At 52.0% G+C, this 9522-nt stretch overlaps 1 long non-coding RNA gene across 1 annotated transcript; it reads left to right on the forward strand.

Annotated features, from left to right (window-relative positions):
* The first annotated feature begins 2451 nt into the window (after positions 1 to 2451).
* On the forward strand, positions 2452 to 7970 carry LOC139007929 (uncharacterized). The gene is made up of 3 exons (XR_011471060.1): positions 2452 to 2502; positions 5876 to 5979; positions 7915 to 7970. It is a non-coding gene; the product is annotated as an uncharacterized lncRNA (long non-coding RNA).
* The last annotated feature ends 1552 nt before the right edge of the window (positions 7971 to 9522 follow it).

Here is a 9522-nt window from a genome sequence, read left to right on the forward strand (position 1 = left end):
GTGGGTCCAGGGAATTTCGCGCCTCCAGGGAGGGAGGGGCTTGTTTCTATTCAGGTGTTTGGTGAGGGCGGGGCCCCCGAGCTGAGGAAGTCTCCGCCGCAGGGATCATCGCGGCCTTTAATGAGGAAGTGTCAGCCGCAGGGGGTGAGCTGAGTTGGGGGGGGGTGCGTATTGAGGAAGAAGTTAGTATGTGTGTGGGGGTATGTGGATTCAGGGAGAAGAAGCCGGTATCTGTGTCTGGCATGTTGATCTTTGAGACATTCCAGGGGAAGTCCATTGTCTCATGCTATGTCTGCATGTATCCGATCCTGGGCTCTCTCCGACCTAACAGTAGGCAGCGGCCAGTGTGTCCCTGTTTGCTGATGCTGTCAGCGAGAGAGAGAGAGGTGTTGTGTGAAGATGTGATTTTTCTGAATGCATTTCGTGTGGTAAGCGTTTTGTATTGTCGGGTAAGGAAGTGAGTCCCATCCGTCTGTGGCGTGTGATTTTGTCGTGCAGCCAGTGTCGTGTGGAGTTGAGTAGAAGGCATCTGTTTGCAAAGGCAAAGAGAAGAGGCCATTGGAGATTTTTGGCAGAAATGTGTTTGCAAGGCGTTGTTGTTTGCCAGTGAAAGATCAGACGGAGGCCTAAAACCAGGACTACAGGCTTTATTAGAGGAGAAGCACCTGCCGGGCTGTCTCTCGAGGGGAGAACAGCAACACGTGCAGGGGTGGGCACGCCTTTTGAGGGGCAGAATGGGAAGGGGTGGGGGGCTTAGTGTACTCGGCGCACACTGATTGGTGGCTTACTGCATTGTCCATATAGGACAAGGGCTTAGGGTATTTGGCAGGTGTGGATTGGTGGTCCAATGTCTAGTCCATATGAGGTACCTGGTTAGTCTCTCAGGTGTTTCTGGGCTGCAGGTTACGTCCTACCCCGCCCACCAGTTGGGGGAAGGGAGGATTTATCAGCCAGCGCTGGGGTTCCCTGGGGCCAAAGGTTGATGGGGCGGTGGATGGGCCATTGTTGAGGGGATGAGGGTGGAGGTTTGTGGCTCCCTGCAGGCATGGCCATGTGGGTGTGGCTGTGGAGAGGGCAGGCGATGGTGGTGTGTGGCTGGAAGTTGTGTCTGGATGTTATTAGGTTTGAAATGGGGAGGAAGGGTGAGGTTTCAGAGGGTGCAGCGCTCGCATGGGTTGTGTGGGACGGAGCCTGTCTGGTGGGGCGAGGTGCGTGTGGGCCGGGAGAGCGGGCCGAATGTGGTGCGTGTCTGTGAGGCCCGATGGCAGGGACGTTTGTGAGGAGCCAAGCCAGGTGAGATGGTTGGTTGTTGAGTGATGTCAGGAAGCTGAAGGTTGTGTGGTGTGTCGCCAGGAGAGGCGGTGTGTGTGTCCCAGGGCCGGTGAACGGTATCCTGTGGTCCAGTCGGGGTAGGGTGTGGTGAGCGGCGTCCGTTTTCGTGGGAGCCTAGATGAAGACGGGCAGGTGTGGGGCAAGGGAGATGCGACCGTGTAGGAGTGAGGAGGCGTGTGTCCCAGGCGCTGAAGCTGTTTGGCAGTAGCAGGCGACGCATTGTGTTGTTTCCGCTGAGAGTGCAGGTTGTGTGTAGGGATCCCAGTGGGTCCGTGTCCTGATGAGGAAAGGGAGGCCCTGCGAGGCGCGTCTTGTCCCCAAGGTTGAGGGATAGGTGCCGTTTTGCTGGATGGAGCCACGGCGTTGGTCCCCGTTTCTCCAGAAGTGGCTTTTGAGATGATTTCCGTGCGGGCAGTCCTTTTGCTGAAGGGCAGTCAGTGTTGCGTTTCGGTGAGCAGGTTGGAATGTGTACCCTCCGGGTATGTGTGAAGAAGTCTCCGCCCCGAAAAGTTCCGGGCGTTGCCAATCCCGCCCAAAGTGCTTTAAAAGCCGGCGACTCCCCTGCCTGGATTTTGTAGACATTCCGGCTGAGCCACGGTTTGTGCGGCTGATGGGATGGAAGTTTAATGCCTGAGCAGTGTGTCGTCGTGCGTTGTTCGTGGGGCAAGTGACCCACCCGTTGCCGGCTGAGGTAAGCGGTTGAGTTGTGTGGTGATTTTGTTGTCCCGTTGGTGTGGGAGTGGGCGCATGTGTTGTTTTTGGGTGCTTCCTTGTGCAGGAGGTGGCGTTTTTGGAGTGTGGTTTGAGTGGGTGTTGAGGGAGAGGTGTGTTTGGACGTGTGTGTGTCGTGGGTTTGTGGTGGAGCATGTAGGTGTGCAGTGCGTGCCGTGTTGGCGTCCAAGTTTGTTTCTGAGCCGACCAGGATGTTGTCTGGCATGGGAGACTGTCCATTCGTCCTCCCTTGTGTGTGTGCCAGTGTCCTTAACGTAGTCGAATTGTAAGAGCGTGTGATGATCCTTTTCTAAAAGGTCTTTTAGTTTTTTTTTCTTTCCCCAGTTTTCCGTCCCTGTGTCCCTTCATCTCTGCCTGTGCTTCCAAGATGTTCCCTGTGAGAAGGCTGCGGGAAGCCCGATATTCCCGCTGGCTGTTGGCTGTGATGGAAGAGGCCAGGTGGGTGCCGTGGCAGTGTCTTTGGTGCCGTAGGTTTTGATGAGGGAGGGAGGGAGGGAGGGAGGAAGGAAGGAAGGAAGGAAGGAAGGAAGGAAGGAAGGAAGGAAGGAAGGAAGGAAGGGGAGCAGAGAAAGCAAGATGGATGTGAGAGATTGTTGAATTGTCATTGTGAATTTTCTAGAGTTGTGTTGATTGTTGCATGTGTTTGTTTTTCTTGGTTGTAGGTGGGAGCACTTGGTCCGATGCAGGTCGTGTGTGTTTGTGTGAGTGTGTGTGGGGTCCTCCCAGCAAGGTGGGTGTGGGGAAGATGGGTGTTGGTCCGTGCGTGCTGTGATCCTTGGTCCTGTGGCATTTTGATGGTCATCGTCTGGTGCCATTGTTTGCACAGGACTCGTGTGGGCAGCTGTTGGAGGGAGCCGTGGCGGACCGGTGGAGGTGGTGGTGAGTTGTGAGAATCCTGTCCATGTGTGTGAGGGTCTCCCCCGCCCCGCCCCGCCCGCCCTGCCCACGCCCCCCCCCGCCCCCAACAGTGTGTGTGGTGTGGTTTGGGTTCCTTCCCACTGTGTGTGGTGAAGGCTGACGTAGGAATGTTCGTTGCTTCTTTTTTTCATGGGAAGTCATGTATGGAAGGTGGACGTTCCTGTTTGGCCATCCATGGGAGGTCATTGTCCTTTGGAGCTTCCCTGTGCGGTGACCCAGCGTGCCCTTGGGTGGATGTCTTTCTGCTGTGAAGAGGTAAGAAGGTGTTGTGGTTTAGAAGGGTGAGAGTCGGTTGAAGTGACATGAGGTTCCGAGAGCAGGAGCGTTTGCTGAGGTGGCCATGTCGTGTTGTAGAGGAGTTGAGCGCCATGGTATTGTTGTAGAGCCACATTTGCCAGCATAAGACCACCGACTCCAACGAGGTGTTCAAGAGCAAGCAAGGATTTCTTGAGGTGGCCAGCGACTCTAGTGACAGCACCCTGCCGAAGCAGAGGCTGAAGGGCAGTGCCGACTCTAGGAGTTGTATTTTATCAGCCAATTGTGTGGAGGCCCAGAGAAAAATGTGTGTTTCAAGTTGTGGGCCTCCAGTCTGGAGGAAACTGTGTTTGTGTATCCTTTTTGCAGTCCTTTGTCTCCCCAATTTTGAATGAGACTTTTGGGCCTTTGGAGAAAGAAGGCCCGTGTGCTGGGAAGGGGCCAGGGCCAGGAGAGCCTTTGTCAAGTCCTGGCCTGATGTGAATCCCTTCCTATGTATGTGTTTTAGGAACCTACAGCACAGCATGAGCCATCTGCCCAAGTGCCAGATATGCCGCCCACCCAGCACAGTATGTTTGGAAGGATTTTAGCGAGCGAGCATCCGAACAGGTGACAGGTGAGGCCATGAGGATGTGTTTTGTGTTTTTGTCAGAGAGGCTGTGTCCTGCAGTGTTGTTGAGTGATTCTTATTCCGTGTAAGTGTTTGTGGATGTGCACGTGTCCCATGTGGACCCGCTAAAGTCTTGCCATTCCTTTTTGTAGTTGAAAAGGAAGCAGGTATGTGTTTCTGTTGCATGGCTCAGAGCAGGAGGTTTTGATGGTGGTTTGTTTTGAGTCTGTGCCGCTGGTGCCGAATCAGATCCCGTGTGTGGAGTGTTGTAGGGGATCGAGAGGCTGGGGTACGGAGGACCCTGTAGTCCCCCAAGTTTTGCAGTAAGTATGCAGTGAAAGTTGGGCATCCTGGAAGTTGGTGTTGTGATTGTTGAGTTGGGACAGATAGGTAGGATTCCTGTGTGTGTGTGTGTGTGTGTGTGTGTGTGTGTGTGAGAGATGTTTCATGTGTTGGCACTGATGTTGTGTGAATTGGCGAAGCCATTTATTATTTGTGAAGAAGATTGGAATGTTGTGCTTGGATCCCTTCGGTTCCTCTCTGATGAGCTGGTTCATGGGGAAGATGGTGTGTGTTTTGATGTTTGATGATTGTGGTGGTGCAGCGTAAGAGTGTGTCGTCCACCTCCTGGGCGAGTGTGGGTTCCTTGATTGCTGGCAGGTCCTGCGTTCCTGTGTGTTAGGCCCAGGTGGTGTTTTCTGTCCTTTGTTCCCTGGGTCCTGACAGGTGTAGGAAGTGGATGTTATTTGGAAGTGAAAGGAAACATCCATGTTGTGTGGCACGCCCATGTGTAAGAAACCGCTGCCTGGACGGGTTGTATTTTCAGTGTAGCCTCCGTCTGCCTGTGTTGCCTGTGAGTCCTCAGTCCCCTGCAGCGGATGTAGGGTGGCACGGAATAGGAGTGTTCGGTCCGTTCCCTTTGGCAGTATTTTGGAACTACAGGCCAGGGTCTGACAGGTGGTGTCTATGTGTGTCATCCCAAGCGAGCTTTTCACGTAAGCAGTTGCTCAAGGGAAAGTATCCCCACGGTATCTTGTGAATTTGCTGTCGTACTAGGGGTTGTGAAAGGCTGTTTTGCAGGGATTCCAGTCACGCTGGGCAGGAGGGCAAGGGAGTTTCGGATGGGAAGTGAAGGTTGAAGGACAGTGCAGGATGGGCCTTTGGGTGAAGCAGTTTTGGGTAGGGCCCTTGCAAGTCAGGGCGTCCTTGTTTTTTGTCTAGTGGTGGGTGGTGTTTGAGTGAAGAAGTCCCATGTTGGATGGAGAGGAAGTGTGTGACGAAGGGAGGATCAGGCCATGTGAAGAGCGGTGTTTGTGCTTGGAGCTAGGGGGGCCACTTCAGGACATTTTTGTTGCTTGTGTTAGAAATGTGTATTTTCTCCTCGTCGTCATGCAATCTATTTGTCAAGTTTTCTGGCGGAGTGGGCTATCCACATGGGTTTCTTGTCTGTTCAGTGTTCTTTAGCACCCGTCTTTTCTATTTAAGAAGACAAAGTGTCTTTTTGAGTGTCCTAAAAGCTGTCCATGTAGGTTTTTTGCAGAGCATGCCTTTTTTGTGCTGTTTGTTTTGAGGGGTGCCTGTCTGTCCTCCTTCTGTGGTGTGTGAATGGTCTGCTGTCTTTGAGTGGTCCCTCGTGAAAGCTGCAGCGGTGGTGGAGCTCCCAGGTTTTGGGGGGAGTGTGATGGGTAGCGATGACCGCTGTTTTCAAGTGTCTGGGGATGTGTGTTGCCTGGATGTTCCCGAATGAAAGAAGGTGGAACGATCCTGATGTCCTTGTTTTGATGGCTTTCTTTTGCCATGGTTTTATTTGCCACTCATCTGTGCCCATCCTTTCTGAAAATGCACAGTGTGTCCCAAGGCAGTGGTATGTACGGGGACTGTATATGGACCTTGTGCAGAATGACGTTGAAAGAGGGGAATGTCCATTGAAAAGAAGGGAGGGTGAGAGGATGCATGGAAGGGTCTGATGTTGGTGATGTCTATCATGGCAGGTTTTTCCATGAAAGTCTATTTTCTGGATTGTGTTAGAGAAGAATGGAGAGGGAGAGAGAGGCATGGGATGCAGAGGTGGAACCATGGATCATCTACCTTCTTCACAGCTTCAACTGGCGACGGCTGTGCCTACCTGAAAGGTATCCATATTTGGGTGTCATGGAACCTGGGGTATTTGATGGTGCAGGTTGATGCTCTGTCCAGTGATCCAAAGCGGTTTGTGGCCATGGCAGCATTTGAAGTGGCATGGGCATGTTTCTGAGCTTGAGTGATTTAGAGATGAAGTCCATGTGGGTTGGTTTTGGCAATTGTAAGTTAGCCCAGGATGTGTGTGAATGTTTAAAGGATGGATGAGTGTTGTCATTTCTCTCAGCTGAGAGAAACAGAGAGAACGACTAGGGGCATGATGGATGAGTGTGTCGTGGAGTGAGGCTTTCCTGGGTCACGGCCTGAAGATGTTTTTTCCTTGTCCAGTGTTCCTCCTTGTGGATTGTGGTGGCCTTTGGCGTGGAGAGCCTTGTGTTGTAAATGGGTGCTGTGTCCATCCCTGTCCTGTAGGTGTGATCTGTGTGCCCGAGTGTCCCCCATGCAGGAGAGGAGGCCAGATCCTCCATAGGTGTGGTTTTTCTTCTATGGACCTGTTTTTCTTTCTCTATTGCCCTTCTGTTGTGCTGTGCAGGTGCACGGGAAGCCATTGCCCTGAGCTTTGAAAGGAGAGATAGATGCTCGTCTAATATGTGTATGGTTGTATTTTCTTAAGAATTGTTATTTTCCCCCCCGTGAAAACAATAAGTCCCCATGTGAGTGCCCCGCATGTGTGGTTTTGGAGTGTGAGGAGGTCCTATTGTGTAGTAACTGACCTGAGCAGTGGCTTTCACACGTTGTTTTTGTCAGATTTGTGCTATTCTGAGCCTGGTATGTCTTTCTTTTAGGGCTGCCTGCCTGCCGTTCCCATGTGTGTTCACTGTTCCAATCTGTCAGGGCCATCCATGGGAGTTTTGTGTGTGTGATCCCCAGCTTCTGTGGATTGTATGTCCCCTGGCACTGTAGAGGAGTGGAGTGTTTTGGTCCTATTCTTGGGCGTGTATGCCACCCTTGGAAAGTGTGTTGTTGGAGCCATGCATGGCCTCCCACAGAGGGTCCGTCTGTCCAGTTGTGCGTGGTGATAGCCCCCTGCAGGGAAGCCTGTTGTTTGTTCTCACGGGATCGTGAGGTAAGGGCAGATTGTTTCTGTCATCTTGCAGAAAACATGGAAGTAGAAGAGAGTATGTCTGTGTTGCCTGGGTTCTTTTCCTGCTGTTGTGGTATGTAGGTTTTGGACATAGAGGTCCAGTGAGAGGTGGATCCATAGGAGCTATGGATAGATAGCATGAAAGTTGAATAGAACACCCATGGTTGGAAAGGTCATGGCTTTGGGACCCAGAGTTCTTGTTGTCTTTGTGAGTTGAGAAGGACATGCCTTGGTTGGGCCTAGAATCTCTGAGGAGATGTATGAAGCAAGATGTGTAGGAGATGGTACTGTAGCAGGCAACCATCACGGGCAGATGGGTGGCGTGGATGGGGGGCCGTTGCCCTGTCAGGGAAACCTTGCCGAGGCTGACATTTGGGTATGTAGGTTTGTGTTTTCCCACATACTGTTGGTTAGTCTTGAAAAGCCATAGTCCCTGCAAACAGTCCATTGTAGGCAGCTGTAAAGTGTGCCATATCATTGTAGTAAGTGAAGTCCTTTCCCAAGGGATCCCCCTCTTGCAGAAGAGGTCCTTGTTGCACCCAGGATGTAAAAGCAGGTTTAAGTGGTGTAGTCCATGTTGAAGTCCACGGCAGTCATATTTGATAACTGTATGGGTTATAGAGTAGGCTATAGTGTTTGGGGCATCCCTGAGGTCTGTATTTTTTTGGAGCTTCCTGAACTCCATGTGTTGGGTGGGTGGGTGGGTGGGTGGGTGGTTGGGTGGGTGAGTGAGCGAGCGGGTGGGTTGCTGGCCTGTGTAGGGGCAAGGAATGGGTTTTCTGTGGTTCAACTTCTGTTTACCTGTTGTGTATGGCTTCCACTAATGGATATTTATGTTTTCTAGGTCTGTGTGACTTTCCTGGTGGCCATGTTGACACGATTGAGGTTGCTGTTCTGGAGGGATCTGTGCCTTGCTTTTGAGTGGCCTGTGCCCCTGCCATCAGCTGGCCAGCGTGGAACGACGTGTGTTGTGCTTGTGATGCCCCAGGGTCCCCTCATGGTGCGGCTTCTCAGAGAAGGGAAGCTGTGATTGTGTGTGCTCACCGCCCTGTATCTGTGTAGGTTTTGCCTGTGGGGAGCTGATATGTCTCCCATAGGACCTGTGAGCACCGTTTTATTTGTGAGTGAATTGTGTGGTTTCCTATGTTAGTGTCCATATGAGTGTACACAGACACAGAGACAGAGAGACACACAGAAACACAGACAGACACAGAGACATACACACACAGAGACATACACACACACACACACACACACAAAGTGTATTGGTTGGGTTGGCTCTGAGCATCTTTGTTGTTTCATTTTAAGGATAGAAGAGGGAGACATAGAAGACACAGACTGGGAGAGTATTGTCTGGGGCCCATGGAGTTGTTTGCTTATAGCATTTCTTTCTAAGTGTGAGTCCCGAGTCCACATGGAGGGGTTGGTTGGCTCCCAGTGTGTGTTGCTGTTTCTGAGCCGCTGAATCTGTAAGCAGCACACTTTACCCTGCAGCCATGTCTTCGGAGGAACTCCATGTTGTGTCCCCATCATCCATGTTTCAGACCTATGTCATGCACCTGACTTAATGGTGTGCCTCAGGTGCATCAGGCTGAATGTCTGTTTGGTTTGTGAAGCATGCATACATCCGCAGCCCTGCGTGAAGGTGGGCCCCATCTGTTCAAGTGCTCGTCTGTTCTGTTGCCCTCCCTCGCATGTTTCTTGGAAGTGAAGAACCGAGGGGAAGCCTCTGTGGAGTCACCGATGGATGATCTCAAGGTGTTTGGCATGGTTTGTTGGAAGCCGTTGACACGAACAGCCTTCTGTCTTGTGTCCCACCAGCTGCCCCTCTCCCGCACATAGTTTGGTCCATAGAGTATTGTCCCCTGACGCTGTTCTCGTAGAAGTAGCAAGTAGAGACATGTGTGCACACCCCTCCTGTGACAAGGGTGGGTTAGCATTTACAGGGGTAGCAGGATCTTCCCCTGTGCCTAGTTGTTGCATGAATGCCTGTGAAAGTGGTCCCCCACACCGTGTCCACTGAACTGGCTTGCAAACTTAGTGGAGTACCCACCTGCTTATGTTCTTTATTGTGCATCAATGAATGCGTTGTATTGTCCTGTGCCCACATCCCACTTGGCCCAGTTCCTCACTGCAATTTGTTTGTTGCTCACCTGGGTCACATGTGATCCTTTACCTCTCCAACATTTGCCCCCCCCCCCCCCCCCCCACTGTAGCCCTCACTGTAGCCCCTTTGGTGTCTATATGTTTGCTCCAGGTTGTGTCCAAAGGCAATGTGTGTAATGGTGATGTGTAGCCGGGAGTCCCAGTCAGTGTAGGCCACTTTTCCCATTGTCCCACAGCCCCCCCAAAAACAGTTCCTCCTTTTTACCTGTCAAGTGCCCGTCCTCTTGCCCTGCTGCCAGATGAGCATCAGTCCCTTTTCTGATCCCGGTTTAAGGGGTGCATGGGC

Source organism: Myotis yumanensis, unplaced genomic scaffold, assembly GCF_028538775.1.
Source record: "Myotis yumanensis isolate MYYU_CA2020_CCGP unplaced genomic scaffold, mMyoYum1.0.hap1 SCAF_1, whole genome shotgun sequence".
Taxonomy (NCBI): domain Eukaryota; kingdom Metazoa; phylum Chordata; class Mammalia; order Chiroptera; family Vespertilionidae; genus Myotis; species Myotis yumanensis.